Source organism: Arachis stenosperma, chromosome 7 (genome assembly GCF_014773155.1).
Source record: "Arachis stenosperma cultivar V10309 chromosome 7, arast.V10309.gnm1.PFL2, whole genome shotgun sequence".
Lineage (NCBI taxonomy): Eukaryota > Viridiplantae > Streptophyta > Magnoliopsida > Fabales > Fabaceae > Arachis > Arachis stenosperma.
This window is the reverse complement of record NC_080383.1, coordinates 44,236,819-44,246,636: the sequence shown is the minus strand read 5'-3', so window position 1 is coordinate 44,246,636 and position 9,818 is coordinate 44,236,819.

Genomic DNA, 9,818 nt, shown 5'->3' with positions numbered 1-9,818 from the left:
CGGATTACCCCGTCTGCACATCTCTTAAAGAGATATGGTTCATCCCAAAGATAGTACTTTGCATCTGTGATTAATTTCTTTGATTGCACCCTGCTGTACTCTTTGGGTATGAATCTCACTGCCTTATAGTTTGCAATGTCTGCAAACCATGGCACTTCCTGGACGGCCAGCAGTTGCTCATCCGGAAAGGTTTCAGAGATCTCAGTGAGAGGGAGGGACGCCCCTTCTACTGGTTCTATTCGGGACAGGTGATCTGCTACTTGATTTTCTGTCCCTTTTCTGTCTTTTATTTCTATATCAAACTCTTGCAGAAGCAGCACCCATCTGATGAGTCTGGGTTTTGAATCCTGCTTTGTGAGTAGATATTTAAGAGCAGCATGATCAGTGTACACAATCACTTTTGATCCTACTAAATAGGATCTGAACTTATCAATGGCGTAAACTACTGCAAGTAGTTCTTTTTCTGTGGTTGTGTAATTCTTCTGTGCGTCATTTAAAACACGGCTGGCATAATAAATGACGTGCAGAAGCTTGTCATGCCTTTGTCCCAATACTGCACCAATGGCATGGTCACTGGCATCACACATTAATTCAAATGGTAATGTCCAGTCTGGTGCAGAGATGATTGGTGCTGAGACCAATTTAGCTTTCAGGGTCTCAAATGCCTGCAGACACTCTTTATCAAAGATAAATGGCGTGTCAGCAGCTAGCAGGTTGCTCAGAGGTTTGGCGATTTTTGAAAAATCCTTTATAAACCTCCTATAGAATCCTGCATGCCCCAGAAAGCTTCTGATTGCCTTAACATTAGCAGGTGGTGGTAATTTTTCAATTACTTCTACCTTAGCTTGGTCCACCTCTATCCCCTTGTTCGAAATTTTGTGCCCAAGGACAATTCCTTCAGTCACCATAAAGTGACATTTTTCCCAGTTTAAAACCAGATTAGTCTCTTGGCATCTTTTCAGAACAAGTGCTAAATGGTTAAGGCAGGAGCTGAATGAGTCTCCAAATACTGAAAAGTCATCCATGAAGACTTCCAGGAATTTTTCCACCATATCAGAGAAAATTGAGAGCATGCACCTTTGAAAAGTTGCAGGTGCATTGCACAGGCCAAATGGCATCCTTCTGTATGCAAATACTCCGGATGGGCATGTGAATGCCGTTTTCTCCTGATCCTGGGGATCTACTGCAATTTGATTATAACCTGAATATCCATCCAGGAAGCAGTAGTATTCATGACCTGCTAGTCTTTCTAGCATCTGGTCTATGAATGGTAAAGGAAAATGATCCTTTCTGGTGGCTGTATTGAGCCTTCTATAATCAATGCACATACGCCACCCTGTAACTGTTCTTGTAGGAACCAGTTCATTTTTTTCATTATGAACCACTGTCATGCCTCCTTTCTTTGGGACAACTTGGACAGGGCTCACCCAGGGGCTGTCAGAAATAGGATAAATAATCCCAGCCTCTAGTAATTTAGTGACCTCCTTCTGCACCACTTCCTTCATGGCTGGGTTCAGCCTCCTCTGTGGTTGGACCACAGGCTTGGCGTCACCTTCTAATAGGATCTTATGCATGCATCTGGCTGGGCTAATGCCCTTAAGATCACTGATGGACCACCCAAGAGCTGTCTTGTGTGTCCTTAGCACTTGAATTAGTGCTTCCTCTTCCTGTGGCTCTAAGGTGGAGCTTATAATTACAGGAAAGGTATCACCTTCTCCCAGAAATGCATATTTCAGGGATGGTGGCAACGGTTTGAGTTCGGGTTTTGGAGGTTTCTCCTCTTCTTGAGGGATTTTCAGAGGTTCTATTATCTTCTCTGACTCCCCCAAATCAGGCTGAACATCTTTAAAGATGTCCTCTAGCTCTGATTCCCAACTCTCAGCCATATTGACCTCTCTTACCAGAGAATCAATAATATCAACACTCATGCAGTCATTTGGGGTGTCTGGATGTTGCATTGCTTTGACAACATTTAACTTGAACTCCTCCTCATTGACTCTCAAGGTTACTTCCCCTTTTTGGACATCAATGAGGGTTCGGCCAGTTGCTAGGAAAGGTCTTCCTAGAATGAGAGTTGCACTCTTGTGCTCCTCCATTTCCAGCACCACAAAGTCAGTAGGAAAGGCAAATGGCCCAACCTTGACAATCATGTCTTCAATCACGCCTGATGGATACTTAATGGAGCCATCAGCAAGTTGAAGACATATCCTGGTTGGTTTAATTTCTTCAGTTAAACCAAGCTTTCTGATAGTAGATGCAGGTATTAAGTTGATACTTGCCCCAAGATCACATAAAGCTTGCTTGGTACAGTTACCCTCTAATGTGCATGGTATCATAAAGCTCCCAGGATCTTTAAGTTTCTCAGGTAAGCTTTTCAGAATGACTGCACTGCATTCTTCAGTGAGGTAGACTTTTTCAGCTTCCCTCCAATCCTTCTTATGACTTAAGATTTCTTTCATGAACTTAGCATAAGATTGTATTTGCTCAAGTGCTTCTGCAAACGGGATCTTTATTTCAAGAGTCCTGAGATAGTCTGCAAAGCGAGCAAATTGCTTATCCTGTTCCGCTTGGCGGAGTTTTTGCGGATAAGGCATTTTGGCTTTGTATTCCTCAACCTTAGTTACTGCAGGTTTATTGCCTACAGAAGTGGGTTGGGAAGCCTTTTTAGGAAGGTCAGCACTTGTATGTGACTGATTCCCCACTGGCATTTGAATGCCAGTGGTGGGAGCTGGAGTGGCGTCAAACGCCACTTCCTTGTTTGTTACTGGCGTTTGAACGCCAAAACCATGCTCCCTTTGGGCGTTCAACGCCAGATCCATGCTTGTTTCTGGCGTTGAACGCCAGGAATGAGCATGGTCTGGGCGTTCAGCGCCAGCTTTGTTCCTCTCTGGGCTCTGCTTGTCCTCAGAGGGATTTTGAGTATCCTCTTGTTCATTTCTTGGTTTTCTGCTGCTTTGAAGTGAGGTATTTAATGTTTTCCCACTTCTTAATTGAACTGCTTGGCATTCTTCTGTTATTTGTTTTGACAGTTGCTTTTCTGTCTGTTTTAATTGCACTTCCATGTTCCTGTTAGCCATTCTTGTTTCCTGTAATATTTCCTTGAATTCGGCTAGTTGCTGAGTTAGAAAATCTAATTGCTGATTGAATTCATTAGCCTGATCCACTGGACTGAGTTCTGCAGTTACTGTTTTAGCTTCTTCTTTCATAGAGGATTCACTGCTTAGGTACAGATGCTGATTTCTGGCAACTGTATCAATAAGCTCTTGAGCTTCTTCAATTGTTTTTCTCATGTGGATAGATCCACCAGCTGAGTGGTCTAGAGAAATCTGAGCTTTTTCTGTAAGCCCATAGTAGAAGATGTCTAATTGCACCCATTCTGAAAACATTTCAGAGGGGCATTTTCTTAGCATCTCTCTGTATCTCTCCCAAGCATCATAAAGGGATTCATTATCTCCTTGTTTGAAGCCTTAGATGCTTAGCCTTAGCTGTGTCATCCGTTTTGGAGGGAAATAGTGATTCAGGAATTTTTCTGACAGCTGTTTCCATATTTTTATGCTGTTTTTAGGCTGGTTATTTAACCACCTCTTAGCTTGATCTTTTACAGCAAATGGAAACAGTAATAGCCTGTAGATATCCTGATCTACTTCCTTATCATGTACTGTATCAGCAATTTGCAGAAATTGTGCCAGAAACTCTGTAGGTTCTTCATGTGGAAGACCAGAATACTGGCAGTTTTGCTGCACCATGATAATGAGCTGAGGATTCAGCTCAAAGCTACTAACTCCAATGGAAGGTATACAGATACTACTCCTATATGAAGCAGTAGTGGGGTTGGCATATGACCCCAGAGTCCTCTTGGACTGTTCATTCCTACTTGCTTCCATGATTGAATACAAGTTGAGAATTTATAGTAATGGAATAAATGAAAATGGAATAAAAATATATTTTGAAAATATTTTGTGAAAAAAAGTTTTTTTTTTTTCGAAAAAATTGAAATTAAAAATTGAAATTTATATTAAAAATTTCGAAAAAGTGGTTCAAAATTAGTTAGAAAATATAAAATTTTTGAATTTTGAATTTTATGATGAAAGAGAAAAACTCACAAAAGACACAAGACTTAAAATTTTTAGATCTAGTGCTCCTTATTTTCGAAAATTTTTGGAGGGAAAACACCAAGGAACACCAAACTTAAAAATTTTAAGATCAAGACACAAGAAAAATTCAAGAACACCTTGAAGATTCACAAGAACACCAAGGACAAAAGAAAGAACACCAAACTTAAAATTTTTAGAAATTCAAGACAAGTTTTCGAAAATTAAAGAAAGATTAACAAGAAAACACCAAACTTAAAGTTTGGCACAAGATTAAATCAAGAAAAATTATTTTTGAAAACTAATGTTTTGAAAAAGCACAAGAAAAACAAGAAAGGACACAAAACAAGAAAAACTCAAGATCAAACAAGAAAAATAAACAGGAACAACTTGAAGATCAATGAAGAACAAAGAACACAAGTCGAAAATTTTTAAAGATAAATATGAGATATGCAATTGACACCAAACTTATAACAAGACACTATCCTATCAATATTGATTTAATGACTCTATAATAAAAATAAGGATAAAAATAAAAATAAAAATAAATTATTCCTAATCTAAGAAATAAAATAAGCCTTTAATTGTCCAAACTCAATAATCCTCGGCAACGGCGCCAAAAACTTGGTGGACGAAATTGTGATCCTTTTTCCTTGTAATTGGATTTTAGAAATTGGCACGAGTGAACACAACTCCGTTCAACTAACCAGCAAGTGTACTGGGTCGTCCAAGTAATACCTTACGTGAGTAAGGGTCGAATCCACAGAGATTATTGGTTTGAAGCAATCAATATTTATTCTATTAATCTTAGTCAGGATGTCAAAGAAAATTGTTTGGATTACTTGAACAATAGAGTTACTTGTTTATGATTAAAAGTGAATTTATTAAACTTGATTATAAAAATAAAAGAGGAGAACAGCGTTACTTGTTAGGCAGTAATGAGAAATATGTTGGAGTTTTGGAGATGCTTTGTCCTCTGAACTTCTACTCTTCCTTGGAATCCTCTTCTCACACGCAAGGTCCATCCATGGCAAGCTCTATGTAGGGTGTCACCGTTGTCAATGGCTACTTCCCATCCTCGCAGTGAAAACTATGCTCACGCACTCTGTCACAGTACGGCTAATCACCGGTTGGTTCCCGCTCCTACTGGAATAGAATCCCTCTTTTGCGTCTGTCACTAACGCCCAGCAGGTTAAAGTTTGAAGCACGTCACAGTCATTCAATCCCGGAATCCTACTCGGAATACCACAGACAAGGTTTAGACTTTCCGAATTCTCATGAATGCCGCCATCTATCCGGCTTATACCACGAAGATTCTGTTGGGGAATCTAAGAGATATTCATTCAATCTGATGTAGAACGGAGGTGGTTGTCAGGCACACGTTCATGGGTTGAGGAAGGTGGTGAGTGTCACGAATCATCACCTTCTTCACAGTTAAGCGCGAATAAACATCTTAGATAAGAACTTGCGTGTTTGAATGGAAAACAAAGGAATTGTATTAAATCATCGAGACGCTGCAGAGCTCCTCACCCCCAACAATGGAGTTTAGAGACTCATGCCGTCACAAAGTATGTAATTCAGATCTGAAAATATCATGAGGTACAAGATAAGTCTGTAAAAGTTGTTTAAATAGTAAACTAGTAACCTAGGTTTACAGAAAAATGAATAACTAAGATAATTGGTGCAAAAATCCACTTCTGGGGCCCACTTAGTGTGTGCTGGGGCTGAGACTAAAGCTTTCCACGTGTAAAGGCCTTTCTTGGCGTCAAACTCCAGGTTTTGACGTGTTTTGGGCGTTCAACTCCGGATCATGACGTTTTTCTGGCGTTTAACTCCAGACAGCAGCATGTACTTGGCGTTCAACGCCAAGTTACGTCGTCTATCCTTGCGCAAAGTATGGACTATTATATATTGCTGGAAAGCCCTGGATGTCTACTTTCCAACGCCGTTGAGAGCGCGCCAATTGGACTCCTGTAGCTCCAGAAAATCCATTTCGAGTGCAGGGAGGTCAGGATCCAACAGCATCAGCAGTCCTTTTTCAGCCTAAGTCAGATTTTTGCTCAGCTCCCTCAATTTCAGCCAGAAAATACCTGAAATCACAGAAAAACACACACACTCATAGTAAAGTCTAGAAATATGATTTTTGCCTAAAAACTAATATTATTTCACTGAAAACTAACTGAAACATGCTAAAATCTACATGAAATTACCCCAAAAAGCGTACAAAATATCCGCTCATCAATATGCGTCCGGCTTAAGGTAGAACGGAAGTGGTTGTCAGTCATGCGCGTTCATAGGTGAGAATGATGATGAGTGTCACGGATCATCACATTCATCAAGTTGAAGTACAACGAATATCTTAGAACAGGAATAAATCGAATTGGATAGAAGATAGTAGTAATTGCATTAAAACTTGAGGTACAGCAGAGCTCCACACCCTTAATCTATGGTGTGTAAAAACTCCACCGTTGAAAATACATAAGTGAAAGGTCCAGGCATGGCCGAATGGCCAGCCCCCAGATCTAAGAACTAAACGTCCAAAGATTGAATAATACAATCAAAGATATCTAATAAACTAGTAAGAAGTTCTATTTATACTAAACTAGCTACTAGGGTTTACAGAGGTAAGTAATTGATGCATAAATTCACTTCCGGGGCCCACTTGGTGTATGCTTAGGCTGAGCTTGATCTATCCACGAGCTGAGGCTTCTCTTGGAGTTGAACGTCAAGTTGTAACGTGTTTTGGGCGTTCAACTCTGGTTCGTGACGTGTTTCTAGCGTTTGATTCCAGAATGCAGCGTGGAACTGGCGTTGAGCGCCAGTTTACATCGTCAAATCTCTAATAAAGTATGGACTATTATATATTGCTGGAAAGCTCTGGATGTCTACTTTCCAACGCCATTGAGAGCGCGCCATTTGGACTTCTGGAACTCCAAAAGTTCCATTTCGAGTGTAGGGAGGTCAGAATCCAACAACATCAGCAGTCCTTTGTCAGCCTCTGAATCAGATTTTTGCTCAGGTCCCTCAATTTCAGCCAAAAAATACCTAAAATCACAGAAAAACACACAAAATCATAGTAAAGTCCAGAAATATGAAGTTAGCATAAAAACTAATGAAAACATCCCTAAAAGTAACTAGATCATACTAAAGACTACCTAAAAACAATGCCAAAAAGCGTATAAATTATCCGCTCATCAGGCTGACGCTGTGCCCTGCGCCTAATCCAACTCACGCATGCGCGTACCTGGCACATACGTGTTCTTCTGCCAATCTGCGCATCGACGCATGGGCGTGCATGACGCGTCCACGTCGCAAAAAAAAAAGAGTTTTTTTTCTCCTCTTCCATTTTCTTTTGTTTTTCGCATTCGTATACTTCTATTCTTTGCATTTTAATTTTGTTTTTATAGCCTGTTTTCATTTTATTTTCTAAGTTTCTCATTTTAATAATGGTGTTGGATCCTTATACTCAATTGTTGAGAATTTCTTGCATTGTTTTGGTGCTTCGTGCCTTGTTGCATTAATTGTAATATTTGTCCTACACACGAGATTAGTGCTTTAGTCCTTCTTAACTCATCATTCTTTGTTCCTATGCCTCTTTATCATTGACTTACGATGGGACCAAATGCTCTCATGCTTATCACTAATCTTGTTTGTGTCAATTCTTGTTTGAACTTGATGCTCAATATGCTCTTTATGCTTTGACTTTACTCTTGCATCAAGTATTAGTTGATATGCCTTAACTTATATTGTTTTCTTACTCACATGTTGTAGCTACCATGTCGATGAGAACCCTACTCTTATTTGACATTAGCCCCCGCCTATATTCTATTTGCTTTGATATCTTTGTTATAGGCTTAATTTTTTTCTTTCTCTCTCCTTTTAGGTTGGCCACCAAGAAGGGAAAAAGGGAAAGTTTCTAAATGGGGCAACAAACAAGTCATCCGCACAATCTTTTGAGGAAGCCCATCAATTGTAGCAACCCGTCCACTTTGCTCTCCTTTTCATGCACCGAGGACGGTGCAATCTTTAAGTGTGGAGAGGTCGTCCGACCGATCTCCATGGATAACAATCTTCTTTTCCAACACCAATTCTTAATTTTCATTGTTAGATTAGTTATTGCATTGCATGATAGGTTGCATGTTAGTTAGAATTTGTACATATTTTACCACTTCTTTCTTATTAGGACTACTTGGTTAGGGTGACGACTTCTTTCCCAAGAAATTGTTTTAGGGTACCCTAACAATTTAAATAAAAGTTTTGTTGAACTTGCTTGAAGAATTTATTTTGGAACATGGTTTTTGAGCTAAGAACACAAGCTTGTGAGATTTGAGCCTAATGACGTGGTTACATCTTATAACCACTTATTTTTCCTTTTTGTGTGCAATTGTTCTCTTTCTATGATTGTGCTCCTTGATTTTTTAATTCTATATGTCCAATTATTCCTTGTATTCATGCACTTATATAATTGAGGCCATTGTTTTATTAGCTCACTTACCCAAATAGCCTACCTTTTACTCTCTATTGTTAACCAATTTTGAGCCTACGCTTAACCCAGTTGTTCTTTATTTTAGCACATTACAAGCCTAAAGCAAAAAACAATAAAAGTCCCTTGTTTGGATCTTTGATTAGCTTAGGCTAGTGAGAGTATTTATTATTCAAGTTTGGGGAGATTCAGGAACATTGGTTGGGATAAAAGGGTATTTTGTATTTCTATATTTGGGAAATGAGTACATACTCATGTATTGATTAAATGTATAGACCTTATGCATTGATGTTCTTGTATGTAACTTGAAAGAAAGAAAAAAATGAGAAAAACAAAAGAAAAATAAAAGGAAAATATATATATATATATATATATATATATATATATAAATGTGAAAAAGAAAAAAAGAAAAAAAATAGAAAAAGAAAGAAAAAGAAGAAAAACAATAAAAGGGGACAAAATGTCCCAAAGTAAAGTTCAATAAAAGAATCAATGCATAAGTGTGGTGAAATGAAAAAAAGAAAATGCATGAGTATGTGAAAAAGTAAAGGATGGGTAGTCAGGGTAGCTTTTCATTGTATAGGTTATTATATAGGTTCGGTGGGAAAGTTTAAGCTCATCAAAGATTCAAATTCTAGTCCACTTAACCATATACAATCATACCTTGACCCTAGCCCCATTACAACCCATGAAAAGATCTCATGATGAATGTATGCATGCATTGAATAATTGTTGATTGTTAGATAAAAAATAAATCTTGGAAAGCATGATTAGGGGAGAATTGAGAGAATCAACCCCAAACACCGAGTGACTAGAGTGCAAACACTTCCGATGAGGGTTCGATGCTCAATTCCTTGATTCCCGACTTTCATGAGCGTTCTTCTTGCAAGTCTACTTGAACTTCCTTTTTATACTTGAATTGGTAGGATTCATGAGTCGTCATATGACCTTAGCCCTACCCATTTATACATGCTCTTGGAGGATTGATTTATTTTTAACCAAGTAGGTAGAATCATTTTGTATTTAGTTGCATTCATTTAGATAGGACGCATATAGATAGGTTGCATTGAAGAAATGTCAAACCCCTTGCTTCATTCTTGGTTTAGCATAAGGACATGCTATAGTTTAAGTGTGGGGAGGTTGATAAATCCTATTTTTAGGGTTTATCTTGTGTTGAATTCAGAGGGTTTTGTCAACTTTTCTCCTTTATATCCAATGAAATAGCATGGTTTTGTAAATTCTAC